Here is a 21,494-nt window from a genome sequence, read left to right on the forward strand (position 1 = left end):
ATAGTTAATAATACTCTACTGCATATTTGAAAGTTACCGAGGGACTACGTTTTAAAAGTTGTCCCTATGGGGAAAAATTTTTTTTGCAACTATGCACGGTGAGGTATACCAACTAGACGGTTTCTGTTGATCGTTTTGCAGTATAGACAAATAACAAATCATTATGTTGTACACCTGAAACCAATACATTGTTGTGTGACAACTACATCGGAAAGCAAGCAAGCATTTGGTAATGTGTTTCTTAAAACAAGCTCTACAGAACAGATTATTGGTGTAACAATTATATAACTTTTGCTCCCCAAACAAGTGTAATGATAATATGGACTATGTCAGCCTAGTTTGTGAAATGCAAAAGGTTGTGTTTGTTTCCATATCCTATGTATCGATAACGTAAATAAGCTTGCTTTGTTAGGCGGGCTCCTAAACTAGTACATTCACTTCCAAACAGCCTTAATGTTTATCGTGGTGCCGAAGTAATGCCAACATTATTTACAGATTATGAAAAATAAGGCTTGAGCAAACTAGTTGGATTATAATGAGTTTCCTAATCACAGAAATATTTATTGTGATGCAGTCCACACATATACTACTGCTCCCAATATTGAGCAAATACGATTAAGTTTTAACTGGAGAAAAAATGGAAAAAAAAAAGAGAGAGAGAACGTGATCAGTTTATCAGATGCAGAAAAAAGACTGAACATCTATTCATTATACACACACACACACACACACACACACATAAAAAAGAACCCTCAGCAAACCTAGCCTTATAAAGGGAACCTTAACCGAACAAAGGGAATCTGCAAAAAACTTGCAGTCAATATCATGTCTAATGGTGAGATATTGACTGTTTTCCCCCAAAAATCAGGAACAAGGGAAGGACATTCACTTTCATTACTTGATTCAGTGGCATCGCTGTGTCCAATGTCCAGGCTCTGCTAAGTGTCCAGTCTGTGCCCAGGGTTCATGCCAGTCCCAGTGTCCAGCTGCAATCCACCCTGGGGTCAGGGCTTGTACTTGGACTCTGTGTAGATGAGATGCCTCTTAGGGGCACTGGCCAAGGATGTGCGTAGCACCTTATCACGAGAGTTTTTGTGGAAAGGTTGACCACATCCCACGCTGTCCTTGAGGGGGGAAGAAAGATCTTTAGAGAAGCTTCTCCCGTGGAGGGGAGCGTGGCCTCTTGCTCTCTCCAGGGCTACCTGGGATCTCAGCTGATGACACCTCAGTTCCCATGGGTACGACGCCATTGCAGGAATGGACCAGGGTCTAACTTGGAGGGGAGTCTTCAGGGTGACTGACAATTTTGAGAAACAAATGCAACGATGATATCAAGAACTCTAATAACAGCAGTGATCACAATATGACTTTAAAGTGAGACATTTCTATCAATGTGTCACTCTTTTCTTCTTGTTAAAGGAGGCATTGGCTCTGTCTTCCTATTCTGACTCTGGAATCAGCAGTGATCTGATTAGGACCGAGAGTGTAGACAGGTGAGGCGTGACCTTCTGTCAATTAGCAGTTCAGATCTGATTCGTGGGAAATGTGCCATCTTGTCTATGAGCACATCTGTACGCAGGGGATACTCCACACTCGGATAAAATGTGGCCAAACTATAGCTATGTTGATCTCCGAGCTTTGCAATTAGCCTCATCAATACGCAATGCCTTTCACTGGATGCCGGATGGGGAGATTGGTTATTTCACTACGGAACTATTAGAAGCTGTATTTTCACTTGCTAAGAATAATTGTTTCTTTCTCAATAAGAATAATTATCCAGCTGCAGAATGAGCTCTCAGCTACAGTAGGACAGTGCAGTGGACCAGACCTGGGGGGTGGGGGTGGGGGGACATTGAGATGAAGCCCTGTGATAAGGCAGCTGTCACCAAGGGCCTCTGACTCAGTGAGGAGGGGCGCGGAGGGGAGGGGAGGCCAGGACTCTTACTCCCCATCAAGCAGAGTAACAGTGCCGTATCTGCCTTATTCATCTACACCTGGGGAAGGATTTAATTCACTGGTGTGCCCTGTGAACAGCAACAACTCACCACCCTAGGTATGAGGTCTTCTTGACTTTTGAAGTCTATGGTGAATCATGACTCATGACACATGAGTCAGCGTGATTATCCGATAATAGCACCATCGATGCTGTGAAATTAAAGTTGGAAAGGAGTGACCTTGATGAATGCCTTTAGCAACTCTCACAAACTTAAAGAAGTTGAGAAGAATTTTCCGTCTTCTCCAAGAATTGTATCTACTTTCTGACGTCCTCATTTCCCATGCAGAATGCTACTAATAGAATGAAACTAACGGTGGAAATAATTCCAAATTCAGGGACCTTTGGAAGCTAGGAAAGTACAATCCCTCACTGCTAGTGCACTGCTCACTGACACATCATTGCACACAAACATATCCTGTCGCCCTCCACGATTAGAATAAGACCAAGCCTTGCAAATGAAACTCCAGCATAAACTGTTATTATATACTATCTGATTTAACATGGTTTCCCGTAAAGTTATTTGAAAGTCAATAGAAGCCTAGGTATGCATGTTAGTATTTAGGCAATTCTCCAGAATCATACAACTTTATGTGAATGTGTCTAAACAATTGCCAGTTTGGCCAACCATATATACTTTGTGGTTAGAAAGTTCAATAATCGTTCAATAGTGCAATCCACGGTCAAGGAAAACTGAGATGACCCGGCGGTGCTAGGGAAATCCCTCTGGTTACCTTGCAAATCTACTTAGGATGAGAGAAAAAGCCAAAGTATTTTACGTCTTTCTAAAATGTAGAAACTCTTCCCACTTTCCCAAAACTTGATTAGATTTTAGTGCTGTGCGATGTGTAACATTTCCAGATTGGGCGGGGAAATGCCAAGGGGCTGCAAAAGTTAGACATGCGGGGCTTATCTCCAGCCCCTGATTTAATTGGTTCTCCGCTTGCACGTCAGGTTCGCAACTAACACTTTTTGGGGCACGACCACCACATGAGTCCCCGGGCAAGGTTTGTGAAAGTTACCTGAGTACGTAAAAGACACACGCCTCCAGCCGAAATGGAACCAAAGGATTGACTGCCAAAGAGAGGTCGGAGGCCTCCTCAGCGAATGGGAGTTTATAAAGTGCCTGTACCCAGAGTTCTGAAGTCATTTCCCACCTATTCCTTCATGAATCTCCCCACATCCTTGTGACACGTGAGGACCAGTTATCGGCCAGCATTAGATCCGGAAAGCGGCGCGGCGAGCTGTTGACAAGTACCCTGCGTGGTGACCTCCTAGGAGGGGGAATCAGTAAGACGAGTGACAAGCCCTCCCTGCTGATCTAACACGAACACGCTGCGGACAAGCTCTCAGTTCTAACTGCGACCAGTTCAGCAGTCTGCTCAATTACGCATCCTACTATGGGGGATTTGGATCACAGAATTTTTCCAAGAAATCCTGGGTGGGCTAAATCTGCACACAAAAGGGGAGCAAAAGGTCGAATAAAGTCACCTCCACTTTTGAACAATGGGGACAGCCCCACTCACCGGAGTGAGTGTCCAGAGCCAGAACCATCCTCAGGGCACCCCCCCACCCCCATCTGCAACTCACAATGTGGCTGGAGCTTGTTCATTTCCTTAGGCCAGTTAGACCTTGAGGAGCCAAAGACGGATTTTACTTCCTTCCTAGGAAACATTTTCATCAGTTTCTGTGAGTAGTTCTGGGGTGACTTAAGTTTTCAGCTGAGGGGAGCCGTCCCTTCTTGATAGCCGCGTGCTACGTCAATCACGGCAGCGCATACATTTTAACAATTTACTCTTCTTAACAAAAGTGACGTAGGCATTTTTTTTTTTTAAATTCAGGAAATCTACAAATACTAATGACTATTGGGAAATATTTGCTCAAGAGTTTGACACAGTTCTGAGTCATTTTGGTTTTAGTTCGGACACATTACGTTGACGGCAAGGGAGATCGACTCTTGTTAACTAATCATGTCGAACATTCTCCAGAAGCACGGGATAGTTGGAAAACACGGGATAGTTGGAAAGCACTGCATGAAGGATGCATGAAGGATGCATGAAGGATCCATGAAGGATGCTTTGAAGGTGCTACGCATTTTTGCAGCCTAGCCCTTGCCTGCTAGAAAAAGTGCTCTTTAGAGCGCGATTAACTTTGGCTCATGTGACCAGAGCGAAGTCTCTAAAGGAAGGGCGGCGAATGGAGATGGATGATGGAATCGGAGCACAATCTCCAGGGAGGCTGACCACATCCTGCCTGCCACCAGCTTCGGCCCACGAGGGTTAGACCAGCCATTGTCCCCGGGGACAGAGCAAGGTGAACGGAGGCAGATGCCTGGGCCTCGCTTGGCCGCCAGACACGAGGCGCAGCCCGTAATCCAGGAAGTAGCAGCAGCAGAGAAGTGAAGGAGCTCTGCGGTCGTGGCTCACAGACCTTGGGCGCATAGGGAATCCAAAACCGGTGTAGGCGTGTGGGGGGGTGGTGGTGGGGCCTGCAGGGGCAATTTAAAAAGCAGAGAGACGCCGGGGTGGGGGGATGGCAAATGCAGGCACGTCGAGCCTACTGTGGCTTAAAGTGCTTCAGGCCCCTGCCTGCCGAGATCCAAAGAGCGAGATCCTTGTTTGCACCGCTCTCTGCTCTATACAGTCACAGACTCAGAATAATTGGGAGGCATGAAAAAGCCACAGACTCTTTCTGAACAAGTTCAGCCTTATTACTTGCGAGGAAATGCAGTAATGAAGGAGCAGGTGACCAATTACTGGAAGAAAAGGTCCTGAGGAGACCAGTCTTCATTACCAGCTTGGAAAGATTTTTCCCTGCTCTATCAACTGCTTGTGTACCGATGCAGGATTCTCAAGAATTCGAGCCTCCTGTACAATACGTGCCCCTTTGTCATTGAAACGTAGTGTCTCTCCTCCCGTCTTTGATCAAGGATATATTTTTACCCTCGCACCCCCAAATCCCTTTTTTTTTTTTTAATCAATCAGAAGGTGAATATTAGCCAAGAATAGCTTTCCTGCAAGTAATTAGAGCCTAATTTCCTCAGCGTTGCTTTTATTTTCTGGTACCTCCAGAAGGAATGTCACTGTGAAAGCAGAAATGAGAAACAGGACCCTGCTGGGAAACCCTCAATACACACAAAGGGATGGGCGTCTCAATCCTAATGAAACCTTAGCGCCTGTCTTTGAAACCAGATTCTCCGGTCCCAGGTGTGCAGAGCCGTAGATGGGTTTATATTGAATTTGCCACACAAGAGCCATCTTTCTTCAGTGACATTCCATTTCCAGTTTCTCTGCCGATCATCAGTTTTCCTCAGAAGTCTGACACAAGTTATGATGTTTGGGCAGACATCAGGAAACAAGCCTCCCTTATCATGGGCTGTGTTTCCAACAGTCACAGAGTGTCTTCCACAGAAGGAAAGTTCTGGGATGACAGGGAAAGTGGGCAAGAAGTTTACCCGCAGTAATGGTCCCAGCGCTGCCGGGACCAGGGTGTCGTCAAGCCACCTTCCCCCCCCCCCCCCCCCAATCCCGGGAGCCAGACATGTGCAGGATGCTCCCGGCAGGGCTCCTGATGCCCATGCGGAAGCCTGCGTCCCCCCCACTGCAGAGCTGTGGGTACCGAGGGGAATCTGGATCATAGATACTTTCCTGCCTTTGTCGAGAATAAAACAGGGGCGCCTGGGTGGCCCAATCGGTTGAGTGCCCAGCTTGTGCTCAGGTCATGAGTTTGTGAGTTCATGAGTTCAAGCCCCACATCAGGCTCTCTTCTGTCTGTGCAGAGCCTGCTTCGGATCCTCTGTCTCCCTCTCTCTCTGCCCCTCCCCCACTTGCCCTCTCTCAAAAATAAATAAAAATAATAAAAATTAAAAACAAAACCCTTCCCCTCCTCCTGCTGTGGGATCTGGAAAAGGTAGAGTTGGGTAGCAGTGGGACCCAGCCTGTAGGAAAGTCAAGACAGTCAGGGAGCTGGCAAATGTAAAAGGCCCACAGGGGATCTGCTACCTGAAAAATGCTCTTCAAAGAAAGGGAAATTAAGTCAGACTTGGTGGTACCAATTATATTAAGTGGCAGATCAAACTAGAAGAAGATCCATGGCTTGTGATGACTCCTACATACACGGGGGTGAAGGAGACAGCGGGGAGGAGACAAGTGGAAGCTACCTTTGTCCAGCGGCACTTCCTGCGGCTGTTGTGCTGTCGTGTTGTTGACCTCACAAAGTCATCTTTTGTGCAGCACGGATAATTTCCCTCTGAGGAAGCATCCACTTTCCTCCCAAGCCAGGGGGCATAAAATTGCCTCCAGAAAGGAAAGACTCAGGCTTCAGGTGGTAATCATTTCCTTTCAGACAGTAAATAAAACACGCACCCACAAAAGTGGGTCTGTCACCAAAAGGACGGCCACCAGCCCCAGGGAATTGTTCTTGTCACAGACTTTGCTTGGAGTGCCCTCTCAGCTGGGAGGCAGGGCCATTCTTTAGCAAGAGGGGTGCTGCAAGGGTCCTTAGTTTGCTGGACAAGGTCCTGGGTCAACATCCTCACTGCTCTTTCTTCCCCACAGTCTAGACCCCCTTCTGTGTGTCTCAGGCTTTGTTCCTCTCCTCGCTGATCCAGACTCCCCCTTCAGCTCCTTCTGGCCCTTCTCCTCCCAGATTTCCCCCAGGAAATCTCGACAAGAAAATCTCCACTAAATGCAAAGATGGCCCCAGACAATAGACTGTTTCCATAAAAGCTGGATTCCTGCAAGTTCTTGTCCTGAGGGGCTTTCTTTTGTTTAGACCATTAATCTGAATGAACAGCAAAAGGCCTTATCCAACGCAGGGTAAAGGGCAGCCACTACGGTAGGCGTGGGCTTCGAGCTCCTTCCTAGGAAGGACCCATCTTCTTGCCCTCCTCAGGGGCGCTGTGGCCAAAACCAGCCAAAGAAATCCAACAAGCAGATGCCTTGGGAACAGCGCGTGCTGGAGTTTCTTTGGTTTGTTTCATAGCAAACACAACTACCTCAGGTTTTAACCCTTGTCTCCATCCTACTAACAATACCTGCTTTTCCAGGAAGCTGCCCAGCCTGCTCTGTCCCCCCCTTTCCAGGTTAAGTTCCCAGGTTAAGTCCTCAGGTTAAGTTCCCCAGGATAAGTTCCCCAGGTTAAGTCCCCAGGATACAAAACACAGGAGGCACGCTTGGGTTTAGCAAAAAAAAAAAAAAAATGTTCCAGACCTCCCTGTCTTGTCCGTGGGGCTCATACTCCCCGGGGACCGCTGCTCCTCCCCAGGACTCCCTGTCTCTAGTGCCCCTCCGTTCTCTTGGGTTCCACTGCGCACACCCCCTGAGCGTGCAGGGCGCTGGCCTAGCTTTCTGGGTCACCTGTGCATGCAACCCAGCATCCTGGGTTCCACACCAAACCCCGATCTCTCCACAGGGCACAGTCCGCTGGTCCTGGATCTGCTGGGAGGCTCAGCTCCTGGTTTCAGGGGCTCCCACCTGGCAGAGGACCACCGGGATTCATAAACACATCACCCGCAGTAAAATGGTCAAGAGCTACATAAGCAAATAGTGTTAGGAAGTAAGAAAAAAAATAGAAAAAAAAAAAAAAGGACAGGATTAGGGGAAGCGAGAGATGGCCGAGACAATAGGATAGGCTCCCCAGAGAGGGTGACATTGGACTGAGACCTCAAGACAAGGGAGGGTTGGTGGGACAGGGGCAGGAGGGGCAGGGCGTCCCGGCTGCCCCCGGCTGCGTCTGCAGTCCTGGCAGATTGGCACAGGTGGGCAGGGACCAAGGACGGAGCTGCTGGCCTTGAGGTCAGCCACGGCCGTTTTGCCCTAGAATAATCCTGAGTTCAGTGTCCTCTCTGACTGCAGGCTCCCCCACTGGCTCACCCAGTCAGCACCTGCCTTCCACTCCCCCCACCCCCCAACTCCCTGTGCCAGCTCCTCTCTCCAGATGGCACTCACAGGAACGAGAGAGTCCCAGGTCCCCAAGGAAACCCCTCCAAAGACTCCCAAACAGGCAGGGACACTCGCTGGGCTGAAATGGCTACGCCCTCGCTTGGTGTTACCGCCCTCCCCCGACCCCCCCGCGTTGTGCTGGTGTCACTGCTGATGCCAACATTATGACATGCATGTTAGTACACCCGTGTGATAACGTATCTCTATAAAATGTGATAGAAAACATGCCCCAGCAGAAAAGGACACCATGACCTGGAAACAATGCCGGGGGCATTAGTATCTGGTGACCTGGTGCTGAGTCCCATCTCTGTCCGACGGCTGTGTGATCTCTGAAGAGTCTCCTTGCCCCAGGAGTTTTCCCCCACGCGCTCTAGCATTTTGCATGAACGCAAAACACTGAAGTGTTCCACGTGTTGAAGAAAATACCCGTGGTATCTGGGTCTGAGCAGCTGCTCCATAGACAGCGATGACATCTCGCAGGAGTGATACCTGGGTGACGAATAAAGATGCTGTAGCTGAAAACCCCCTTCCTATTGGCAAACCACAACCTTATCGTCATATTAGGAAACACGCTCCAAAAATTAAGACAAAGTATGTCCTTGTCGCACAAGTTCTTGTCCTTGACGTGAGAGAGTTTGTCCTCTCACTTGGAAAATGTTTCCCGGGCTGAAAACTAAACAGGGGAAGCCATGAAGGTCTGTGAATACAAAACAAGTCTTAAGAGTGCACAAAGACAGCACAGTCTTCAGGTTGCAGATGGGTTTTGTGACAACTGGGAGTGGAGATGTGGGGGTTGGCTGTTCAGCGCCTGTCTGGTAAATCCATCACCCGGAAGCTACTGCCCAGATGGTTCTGGAAGTGAAAACCGCGGAGTCAGGCTGGCCGGGTGGCCTGGGCCTGGGCACCCGCAGAAGGAATGGGAAGAAGGAGAAAAGAGGCTGAAAGCAGGAGGTTTCCCTGGGAGCCAAAGAACTGCTGTTGAAAGCCCATTGTTGGCGAGAACAAGATTCCGGAAGGCTGCCCTTGACACCAGAACTGGGGTTGCCCGGGTGGCGATTCCTGCATCAGGAAGTCCCTCTGTTCCCGGAGTCATCTCCCAGGCTGGTCTTCAGAGCCTCCTTGTTCTTCCATTCTCCAGTCTTGTTCCCACCTTATAAGCTCATACTGGAAGGATCCTTCCACCCCTACCTTCAAGGCTAAAGTCCAAGAGGCGGGAGGACTCTTCTGCAAAGTCAACGAGTCCTAAGTGCAGTGATGATGTTGACCTGAGGACCTTGCACAGCATGCTAAGAAGCCTTTGATCTTTGGGAAAGTAAGGCTCTCTTCTGGCAAGTTGAAGATTAAATGAACCTGTCCCTACCCAACAGAAAGCATCCTCAGGCATCCTGAGCATCAAACAGATTCTGGAAGGCAGCATGCTGCTATGGGATGGAAAGGGAATACGTAATGTGAACCTATCCCCTATCACTACGGTGTAGATTTAAGAAATGCTAAGTACGAAAATTGGTAAATCATGTTTTATAGCTTAGAAGACATGTACGTTTTCAGGGGGAAAAAAAAGTCTTTAGAGCTTTTTTCATTCCTAAATTGCCCCTGGGTACAGTAGTCTGGAAACAGTAGGGGACTAGACGCACTAAATCGTATAGAGTCAATGGCTGTGCCAAACAGCATCTCTCATCACCAAGTAAAATGCTTGCGTATCAGGTCAGCCCCACTAAGGAAGAATAAAGGCCCCTCTGTGGTAGCCATCTCTGCCTTCATAGCACAGGCAGCTCGAAGCCCAAGTAATTTTAGGTGAGTACACACAAGTGTAGTCATGACCCCACATGAAGGAAAACTCAGATTAAAGCAGGTGCCAGGGTGCCATTTGGAGAAAATACTGTGTTTGAAATTGTCAACCCCAAGGGATATGTGATTGGAAAATACCTACCAACAGGTGTATTTACGGAGTAAACCCAAACAGAAGGTAGGAAGTGTTTTGTTTTGTTTTGTTTTTGAAAGTTTATTTACTCACTTTGAGAAAGAGAGAGAGCACGCACATGTGCACAAGTGGGGGAGGTGCAGAGAGAGAGAGAGAGAGAGAGAGAGAGAGAGAGAATCACAAACAGGCTCCGCTCATCACAGGGCACAACGTGGGCCTCAGTCCCATGGCTTTGAGATCACGACCTGAGCCAGTATCAACAGTCAGGCGTGTAACAGAGTGAGCCACCCAGGAGCCTCAAAAGTAGAAAATACTTGAATTGAAATGAAACAAGTGAAAATAAAATGCGGCACGTTGCAAAAGCTGTATTTACAGGAGAGTTTAACAACATTAATCATTTGTGTTAAAAGAAAGTCTCAGTCAATGACCTTAGATTCTCCCTTAAAAATTAAAAAAAGCAAATGAAACCCACGATACATAAAAAATAGACATAGTAAAGATCAGAGCAGAAACCAGTCAAATAAACACCGTGCAAAAAACAATCCAGAAAAATCTGTGAAACTAAGTGCTGGTTTGTCAACGAGATCGATTATATTGATAAACCTCAGGAAAAAAAGAGGGAAACCAAAAATTAATCATATCAGGAACGAAAGAGGTAACATCACCACAGAGGCTACAAATTGGAGAAAGATAAAAAATGGATGATACAAACAATTCTATGTCCATAAATTTGGCCACATAAATGAAATGGACACACTCCTGAAAAGATACAAACAACCACAGCTCACTGAAGAGAACAGATAACTCAAGTCACTCTAAATTTATAAAAGATGCCGCAGTTTATTTTTTTTTTTAATTTTTTTTAACGTTTATTGATTTTTGAGACAGAGAGAGACAGAGCATGAACAGGGGTGGGTCAGAGAGAGAGAGGGAGACACAGAATATGAAACAGGCTCCAGGCTCTGAGCTGTCAGCACAGAGCCGGAAGCAGGGCTTGAACTCACGAACTGCGACATCATGACCTGAGCCAAAGTCGGACGCTTAACCGACTGAGCCACCCAGGCGCCCCAAAGATGCCACAGTTTAAAAACTTCCCGCAGAGAAAACTCTAGGTGCCATGACTTTACTGGTACCAAGAATTTAAGAAAGAAGTAATACTCCATGTACACAAGCTCAGAAAATTCCAGAGGAAGAAATGTGTGCCACATCATTCTATAAAACCAGTATGAGACTGACGCCAAACACAAAAACATTACAAGAAAAGAAACGAAATAAAACTATGTATCAATATCCCTAATGAACATATATTCAAAGATTCTGAACAAAATTTTGGGATACCAAATCCAACAACATATATAAAGAAGACAATACCTCACAACCAAATGGAGTTTATACCAGGAACACAAGATGGTTTGCCTATTTGGAAATCAGTGAAATTCACCAGTATTAGTATGCAAAAAAAGAAATAGTAGCAAAATATATTCGAAAAAAAAAAATCCGACATCCACTCCTAATGAAAATTCTTAGCAAACTTGGAATAGAAGGGAACTTTCTGAACCTGAATAAGAGCATCTATGAAAAACCTACAATTAGTGCAATACTAAGTAGAAAAAGGATAATTGTGTTTCCTCCAAGATTCAAGATCAGGAACAACCTATGGATGTTCCGTTTCCTCACTTCTAATTCAAAACTATTGCTGGCAGACAAGAAAAAGCAATAAAGGTCGACCCAGTTTGGAAATCAAAAATAAAACTTTTTTTGGTTTGTAGACAGTATGGTGTTCCTTTGTAGGAAATTGATGGTAAAACCATTACTGGGCAGAAGTTAAGGCAATGAAAGCAGAGTTTATTCAGGAATTCTTGTAATAAGGGAAGAGATCTTGGTATAGAACTGGGCTTAATCCTTAATAGAGTGTGGACAGTGGGGATTTATTGCCACGGAGCAGGGTGGAAATCCACTAAGAGGAAGCCTCAGGGGTGAGGGGGGGATTCTGGCTAAATCAACAGGAAAGGATTCTGGCTGAGGGCCAGCCAGAGGGATCAGACATCCCCTGGGGTGTGAGGAATTTGATCAGATATCCAGGGTGAGGGCTTCTCTCTAAACCCATGCAGCAAGATTCTTGCTACAAGGGGGGATACAGCCCTGACCAGGACAGATGCCAAGGCCGAGACCTGGAGGGCTCCTGGGAGTCTGATTAGAGTTTAGTAAAGGACAGAGTCACGTCTATGCCCACTGAAACACACACATGCACACACATACACACACGCCCAAAGCTACAAGAACTAGTAAGCAAGCTTAGAAAGTTTTCTGGACACAAGATTTGTGTACAAAAATCAATTATACTCTAAGAGTCAGCAAACTATAGCTCACAGACCAAACCCAGCCTCCAGCCTGCCCTTGTACAGCACGTGACCTAGGAATTGTTCCTACAGTTTTGTTTGCAATCAAACCATCGGATCTGTCAATAGTAAGGCCAGTTTTCATGAAAGTGGTCCAAACAATTTTTTCTCTCTGCATTTTAAGAGACTATTGGGGCGACTGGGTTGAGCGTCCGACTTCGGCTCAGGTCATGATCTCACAGGTCATGGGTTCAAGCCCCGCGTCGGGCTCTGTGCTGACAGCTTGGAGCCTGGAGCCTGCTTCGGATTCTGGGTCTCCCTCTCTCTCTACCCACTCGCATCCTGTCTCTGTCTCTCTCAAAAACAAATAAACATTAAATAAATTTTTAAAAACAGAGAATATGAAACAATTACAACATGACGTCCACAAAGCCTACTGTATTAACTTCTAGCCTCTGTTCCCTCCAAAAACACCAGCAACCACTTTCCATATAAACAAAACTAACATTCAGAAATTGAGATAAAAAGATCATTTACAGCAATGTCAAAAAAAGAGAAATGTTTAGGGATAAATCTGAGACAAGATGTGGATCTCTTATACATGGAAAACTAAGAAAAGCATGGCTGGGAAAAATTAAGGAAGACCTAAATAAAAGGAAAGAAAAAGCTTGTTTGGAAGTTAAAAGATTCAGTATTAAGAAGTTGTCACTTATTCTCAAACTGATCTACAGATTCAAAATAATCCCAATCAAAATTGTAGTAGATTTTTTGTTTTCTGTAGAAGCTGAAAAATGAATTCTACAATTCATATGAAAATGCAGGGGCCCCTGGGTGTCTCAGTCGGTTAAGCGTCCGACTTCTGCTCAAGTCATGATCTCACGGCTGGTGAGTTTGAGCCCCGCGTCGGGCTCTGTGCTGACAGCCCAGAGCCTGGAGCCTGCTTCAGATTCTGTGTCTCCCTCTCTCTGTCTGCCCCTCCCCAGCTCACACTCTGTCTCTGTCTCAAAAATAAATAAACCTTAAAAAAATCTTTAAAATTTACGTGAAAATGTGCAGGCCCCCATCTAAGACTGTTTTATTTTTATTTTTCAAAAACAAAAAAAAAAAAACCAAAACAAAATTGAAAGGGTAACGTGTTTTGATGTCAAGATCAATTACGAAAGTTTAGTAATTAAGAGACTGTGGTATCGTCATCAAGATAGACCAACAGACCAATGTAACTGGCTAGAGTCCGGTAAGAGACCCACACATACATGGAAATTGATTTTTGACATAAATGCAGAGACAATCGAGTAGAGAGAAACTGTCCTTAACAAGTTGTTCTAGGACACTTAGCTATCCACACACAAAAAGTAATCTCTGATGTATCCCTTGAATGAAACACAAAATCTAACTCAAAATTATCATAGACCTGAATGAAAAACCAGAAACCACCAATTTTCTAAAAGAGAAGTCCCTGCGGTTTGAAGTCGGGCAGAGATTGCTTAGAGATGGATCAAAATGTGTGGACTACGTAAAAAACTCCGTAAGTTGGACTTCATCGAAATGAAACACTTCTGTTCTTCAACAGACACTACTAGGACTATTAAAGAGAAGGCACAGACTAAGAGAAAATATGGGTGGCTCAGTCGGTTAAACGTCCAACTTCGGCTCAGCTCACAATCTCATGGTTCCCGAGTTCGAGCCCCGCATCAGGCTCTGTCAGTGAAGCATCCAACTCTTGATTTCCATTCAGCTCACTCGCAGTTCGTGAGATCAAGCCCCACATGGGCTCTGAGCTGACAGTGCGGAGCCTGCTTGGGATTCTCTCTCTCTCCTCTCTGCTTCTCCCCTCCCCTCTCTCAAAATAAATACATCAATAAATAAACCCCCCCAAAAAAATGTCTAAAAGCATAAAGACTGACCGCATTCTGGTGTGGATGTGGAGGAACTCCCATACGCTACAGGTAGAAACATGAAACAGTACAATCACTTTAAAAAACGGTTTGCGTGGGTGCCTGAGTGGCTCAGCCAGTTGAGCGTCCAGCTCTCGGTTTTGGCTCAGGTCACGATTTCATGGTTTGTGAGTTCAGGCCCTGCGTCGGGCTCTGTGCTCACAGTGCAGACAGAGCTTGCTTGGGACTCTCTCTCCCTCTCTCTCTGGCCTTCCCGCACTCGTGCACGCCCTCCCTCTTTTGCTCTCTCAAATAAATAAACATTTTTTAAATTAAACATAAATAAATAAAAGCATGCAAACAAAAATTGCAGGTGGCCTTCAGTGATAGGGAGACAAGGACACCCACTGACTAAGACCTGAGGTCCTTATGTGGTTCCTGGCCACAGTGCCAGGAAATTCTTTTGGAGAAGATGCTGTTCTCCAGCTCACTGATTGCAAAGCTTTAGTTGTCTTCCTTCGTTTATAACGAGTGACTTATCATAGTTTGGAGGTAAATGTTCGCCTTCCCTGCTCCTCGACACCTTCCGAGGCTCACCGGACCTGCGCTGGGAAGGGCATGGCAGTCTGGTGAGGAGGGAGAGCGGACCTGTGCAGCGTAGCTGGATGGGAGATGGCCTGGAACCAAAGCACAGGGAGCCCGAAGCGCCAGGATGGCACGTGTCGGAATTAAAATCTTTACCCACTACGGCCATGTATTTTCCAGGAGGAGCCTTTGATCCCGGGCAGAAGCTAGGTGGATACCTGGGTTTTTGTCTGTTTCTTACTAATCGAGCAGAATTCCTCTCCAGATCTCTTTCCTCATCAGAATCTGAGGCTAGTTCAATTGGTACATGCCGCCAGTTTAGTAGGAAAAAAAAAAAAATGACCAGGTAAAAAAAAGGGAACACACTTAAAAAAAAAATCTTTTCATTAGTGCTAGACTACTGAGATCTACTGAATTTCAGACTCCTGCCTTCCAGGAGTATGAATCTCCAGCGAAAAATGAAAGACTTAAATTAGGACAGTCACAAGCATATTCCACTCATGCAATACTCGAGAGTTCCTTGTGTGGATGGGGATCTTTGAGTTTATTCTTTGAATCTATTTATTATATTCTCTGAAGCAGAGCAGTGACAGCGAAGGTACAAATTAGATGCCTATTTGAGATGAGAAATTAAGGAAATAAAATGTAGTTAAACAAACAAACAAAAAAAACTTGGGTTGGGTTTCTGAGCAAAATTGGATTGTTTTATAATCCATTTCGCATGGCTACAGAAATGGACTGTCAAATATCACTTGGAATATATATTAAATGAAAAGAATATTTTCTTTGTAGATTAATCTTAGTCACGTTCAAATATTAATACTGGCAGGATCGAGGTAGAGAAATCAAAAGGTAATGTGCAGTCTTTCTTCAATACGCTGACATCCTCTATATTTGAAAAAAATGTTCCTAAGAGCATGCATTTTTCTACCTGTAGACTAGGGGTCAACACACATTTTCTGCGACGAGGCAAAGAATAAACACTGTAAGCTTTATGGGCCATACAGTCCCCATCAGGATGACTCTTTGGTCCCTGCAGTTATATAAAAGCAGCCACAGACAATGGGTACAATAAATGAGTATGACCCGTATCACTTTCTTTGCAAAATAGACTGTAGGCCACACTGGGCCCACGAGCTATAGTTCGTTGATCCCTGATCTAAACCTGTGCCCCTGTGTCCCTGCCTTGACTGTTTCCACTGTCTCACATGGGAAGAAGAGCATGGCCCAGTCACAGGGCGTAAGCACAAAGCACCTGTTTGGCAGGTACAGGTTTGGGCAGAGATGGAATTTTAACTGTCCTGAGTGCGTCTGCAGGAAAGTTTCAAGCTCTGTCAGAGGCACGAGGACTATTACAGAAGTGAACATTAAAAAAAAAAACAAAACTGGCACCCTTTTGAAAATCACGTGACCCTATATGTGAGGGTGGACTTCTGGGCACTCTATTCTGTTCCAATGGTCGATACGTCTGTTTTTGTGCTGGTACCATACTGTGTCGATTTCTGTAGTTTTGTAGTAAGTTTTGGAATCAGGAAGTGTGGCTTCCAACTTTGGTCTTTCTTTTCAAGATGGTTTTGGCTATTTGGGGTCCCCTGAGGTTCCATACGAATTCAACGGGAGAAAGAACAGTCTTTTCCACAAGTGGTCGTCTGAAAATTGGATACCCACATGCAAAATAATTAAGTTGAACCTTTACCTAACACCATATATAGAAATGATATTGGATAAAAATGGATCAAAGCCATAAATGGAAGAGCTGAAACTAAAACTTGTAGCAGAAAAACATAGGAGAAATCTCCATGACATTGAATCTGACAATGATTTCTTGGCTAGAACACAAAAAGCTCGGACAACAAAGAGAAAATGGACACACTAGATTGCATCCAAATTTAAAAGAAAAATGTGTATATCAAAGGATGCTATCGAGAGTGTGAAAAGACAGCCCACAGAAAGGAAGAAAATGCTTGCAAATCATATATTAAATAAGGAGTTAAGCCGTAATATACAAAGAACCTCCTACATCTTAACACCAAAAACTCAGGCAACCCAATTGAAAAATGGACAAAGTGCTTAAACAGGTGTTTCTCTAAAGAAGATAAACAAATAGCCAATAAGTACATGAAAAGATGTCCAACATTACTAGTCGTTAGGAAAATGCAAATCAAAACCACAATGAAATATCACTTCACATTCATTGGGATGGCTATTATCCAAAACCAGCCAACCAACCAACAAACACCCCAACAAGTATTGGCGAGGATCTAGGTAAACTGGAACCCTTGTACATTGTTGGTCATAATGTAAAACGATGCAGCCACTGTGGAAAATAGTTTGGTGATTCTTCAAAAAGTTAACCATGGAATTTCATACGACCCAACAATTTCACTTCTGGGCATATATTCAAAGGAACCGAAAGAGGAACTCAGATATTTGCACCAATGTTCATAGCAGCAGTATTCACAATAGCCAAAGGGTGGAAACAAGCCGGATGTTCCTCAACAGATGAATGGGTAAGCTGGATAAGCACATGTGGTATAGCCATACAAAGGAATATTATCCATTCTTAAAAATAAATAAAATTCTGCTACATACTACAACATGGATGGTCCTTGAAAACATTGTGCTATGTGGAATAAGCCAGATGCAAAAGAAAAAATATTTTCTGAGTCCATTTATAGGAGTTACCTATATAGGCAAGTTCTTAGAGACAGGACATAGAAAAGAGGTTCATGGGGATGAGGGGAGGGGCAGATGGAAACTTGTGGAGTGATTGCAGAGTTTCTCCTGGGGGTTATGGAAAATTTCTGGTAATGAATACCGGTGATGGTTGAGCAACATTGTGAATACAATTTCCACCGAAATTGTACACTTTAAAATGGTTAAAATGTTAAATTTTATTACATATAATTTTTATTACAATAAAAAAACTGAAAAGAAGCAGGTTTATACCTCCATGCTTCCCATGCTAGAGGTGCTATTTTCTAATAAGAAATCAATAAAATCATAAACATTGAGAGCCAGAAGGAACAGGTTGTCTGCATCAGCAATCAAACCTTGAGGTAGAATTGTATTTCGATAAAATGAAGAGAACTCGTGAATCCTATAGCAATTTAGGAACCGCTATACGGAGATCCTGCGTAATGGCAGCCTGGTGGGGACAGTTGTGCAATGTTTCTGGAAATTGCGTTTGCCTACAAAAACACACGGTTCTCATTTAGAATGTCTGTGAAACATTGATGAAACGCCAAGTTTTCTGAGATGCTTCAGTTGTCTGTCATTTCAGATAAGATTATGGAAACATGAATACATCAGTCAACTCTCTTAACGCATAAACAATTGGTACAAATCGTCTCACTCCAAGTAACAGGCGGGGCCATCAGGTAACCCTCTAGAGCCCTGGTCATCAGCCTCCTTTGGAAGGCTAAAGACTTGCTAAGATCTCCCTTTTGGCCTGTCACCTCTACCACACTGCCTTGCAAAAAATGAAGTCAGAATAAAGTTCTGCCTCTTTATCCTCCCTCTTTCTAGCTGGTTCCCTAAACAAGCCAACCAGAGTTTTCCGTCTTAGCAGTTCAACTACTAGTCGCCACAGGTGAATGAATAGGGGATTTCAAAACTACACCCAGGGAGGAAATTTCAAGACAGGCCAAAGAGTGTGGCTTTTGAAAGTACTGAAATGTAAATGGAGGACAGTCTGTGTAATCAACTCTGTGACTCTGTCTTTGATGACCTCTTACTACTTCCATGGAAACTGCCTACCTACTTTCTCCCATTTTCCTTTCATCCCCACCGCTGGAATGGGAAATCATTTTGTTCCTCGTGGCAAAGCCCCTTTCTCTTGGTCTTAGTGTTCTACACACTCCACAAGTAAACTCTTAGAGATATTTTTAAGATAGCTGGTGGTATTTGCATATGTAAGCCTTCCAGCAGGGCACAAGATCAAAAGGAGCCAGTGACCGTGCTGGAGGGAGGGTCTTACTAGCACTGTTAGTGGGTTAGAGCAGCCACTGCTGATTCTTGTGGCTACAGTGCCCTAATATTCTTTTAGAGAAAAGCCTCTCCCCCACTGTGAACCCACCCCAGAGGCAGGGGAGTGGCACGTGACCCAGACATCAGTATTTTTCATCCTTTGGTGCCACTGATTGGGTAATGACCATCCTGGTTGATGGAGAATCCCCAACATTCTCAAGAAGAAAGGGAGGGATCATCCACATTTCCCTACCATGGATTCTCAGGAACAAATAAAATATCAGGAAAATGTCCCCCACTTCCAAAGAAATCTTGGCATTGCTAAGAGAAGGTAAGGAAACCTCATTGGTTATGCGTGGCATGTCAGTATTTGAAGGGAATACTTTCTGTGGTGCCCATTACACCTGATCTCAGGCGAGCACACTTTCCAGGGCACTGCAGTATTGGTCCATCTAAACATCAACTACCCTGGCTTACAAGACAGAGTCCACCCTGGCCAAGGACAAGATCCATCTCGGAATTTCTCTGCCAACAAAAACACCAGATCCTCGCTAGTAAGCTGGGTTCCAGCCACTATCTTTACAAGTTTTCACATTCCCAGATGTTCATCAGTATCTCATGACCCTTCCCTACAAAGGCAGCTGATGGCAGATGAGGGTCCATTCTCTTTCATGAAAAGAAAGAAACAAGGTTACCTCAGTAGGCCAGTTCAATGCCCTTTTGTGGTCCTAGAACCAGAAGCAGTCAGTCAATTGCAGGTGTCTGAACGAACACCTCTTGTGTGCGTATCCCTGGGCTTGGCTCAATACCAGTTCTCAGAGGGTTTACTTAATTTAGGAATTAAATCAGTCATATTGGACCAAATTGAAACTAATTCATTAGTTCGTGGCCCTGAGTGTCAGTAAAGGAAGCGAGGACAGGCCTCTTGACCATGTCGATGTCATCCTAGGTTTGTCAAGGACTGCTGATGACCAGGGTCTGGACAAAGTGCCAGCGTGATGAGCTTTGAGTAACTCCATTCTTTTTTTTTTTTAATTATTGGAGAATTATTGACATGTAGTATTGTAGTAGTCTCAGGTGCACAACATAGTGGTTCAATATTTTTATACATTACAAATGGAGAACACCATTCTACAGATGGTCGAAGACGGGTCCTTCTTGCACATTGGATTCTACACCTCAATTTCTGTAAGGCTTTTTTGTCTCATATTGTCTCATTCTCACATGGAAACATGAGCTGAAGACAGACAAGCTACTCTCCCAAGTTCACCCTGCTGACTAGAGATCCAGGCTGGATGAGAATGTCCATCCTCCCTCAAGCCTCCCAGAACTTTCGAAGTCACACCGCAGCCCAGGCACATGCAGCCTGTTGGACAATGAAGTTCTTATGCTTTGATTATTCGTCTGCAACTTCCTTTCTAATGATTAAGAGTTTAAAAGGACCAAAGTCGACTCTTCACTAACATGCTGCCTTTTTTGATTAGCCCAAGGATTTGGGATTCAGCGTGAACAAGGAAGAAAAGAAGCTGCTCCATTAGGCCCTATCTGAAGTGCTCTGTAGATGAAGCTAGAATTAATTATAATGTTATGTTTTAGTCAATTATTTTTTAAGGCTTCCTCTCTCTCTCTCTCTCTCTCTCTCACACACACACACACACACAACTCCAGCAAATTATTTTTTGACAGGTTATTATATATTCTAAACCAGTTCTTGCATGACCATCATAAACTGAGGAACAAAATAAGTTCACCACGTCCTTCATTAATGGCCAATGTAACGATTATTTCTGAAGAACTACCTTATTACTTGTCTCAAAATTTCATGGGATGTTTATTCCTTTATCCTGGTTATAGGATGAATGCCAAGGGAGCTTACGGAGAAAATTTTGCTTCATTTTGTTTTGTTTCAAGAATTCATGCTAAAGCAAGCCCTCGGTCAAACTGATGCGAGAGACAGAAGACAGCTCAGAATCAGCGACAGCACATTTTACCTGCCAGCGGGTTCCCGGCATTTCAATCTGCAGTCACAGTGCTCTCATCTCTGTTATTCTCTTCTGAGGAATTGGAACTGAGAAGTACAGTAAAACCTTGGATTGCGAGTAACTTGTTCTGCATATGTTCTGCAAGACAAGCAAACATTTCTAATGAATTTTAACTTGATAAACGAGCGATGTCTTGCAATAGGAGTAGTATGTGACACCAATCGTCACATGATCACAACTGAGCCCCTAGTTCTTGAAATTTGCTTTGATATATGAGTGCTTTGGATTACAAGCATGTTTCCAAAATGAATTATGCTCGCACACCAAGGTTTTACCGTATTTCTTCTCGGGGTAATGCAAGGGCGACCATCAGTGGTAACAGGCACTAAGGGGAAGAGGGGCCACAAAGCTCTGCAAACCAACAAACGTGTACCTGTCACAAGACTGCTGCTGTAGGCCCAGATATGGTGTCAGATCAGACTTTCTTTTTTCATTTTTTTTTTGTTTTTCTTAAGTTTATTGATTTATTTTGAGAAAGCAGGGGGTGGGGGTGGGGCAGAGAGAGAGGGAGAGAGAATCCCGACTCAAGGCTCGAGTTCACAATCCATGAGATCAGGACCTGACCTGAGCCAAAATCAAGAGTCGGACACTCAACCCGCTGAGCCACCCAGGTGCTCCCCCAGCCTTTCTTCTTTAAAGAACTTGAACATCTTAGCTTTTCTGCAAAAATCATCTGATTTTTAATATTGGCTCAATTTTGGGGCGCCTGGGTGGCTCAGTCGGTTGAGCGTCTGACTTCGGCTCAGGTCATGATCTCGCGGTCTGTGAATTCGAGCCCCGCATCGGGCTCTGTGCTGACAGCTCAGAGCCTGGAACCTGTTTCAGATTC

At 44.7% G+C, this 21,494-nt stretch overlaps 2 long non-coding RNA genes across 2 annotated transcripts in view; one reads left to right on the forward strand and one right to left on the reverse strand.

Moving 5' to 3' along the window:
- Positions 1 to 8,877, reverse strand: part of LOC132663701 (uncharacterized) — a 44,804-nt gene extending 35,927 nt beyond the window's left edge. Inside the window, exon 1 of the long non-coding RNA XR_009603219.3 lies at positions 8,188 to 8,877. This is a non-coding gene — a long non-coding RNA (uncharacterized LOC132663701). The remainder of the gene's footprint in view (positions 1 to 8,187) is intronic.
- LOC145713007 (uncharacterized) overlaps positions 1 to 21,494 on the forward strand; it is a 445,152-nt gene that overhangs the window by 410,475 nt on the left and 13,183 nt on the right. The gene's annotated exons all lie outside the window — the stretch shown is intronic.

Source organism: Panthera onca, chromosome D4 (genome assembly GCF_046562875.1).
Source record: "Panthera onca isolate mPanOnc1 chromosome D4, mPanOnc1 haplotype 2, whole genome shotgun sequence".
Taxonomy (NCBI): domain Eukaryota; kingdom Metazoa; phylum Chordata; class Mammalia; order Carnivora; family Felidae; genus Panthera; species Panthera onca.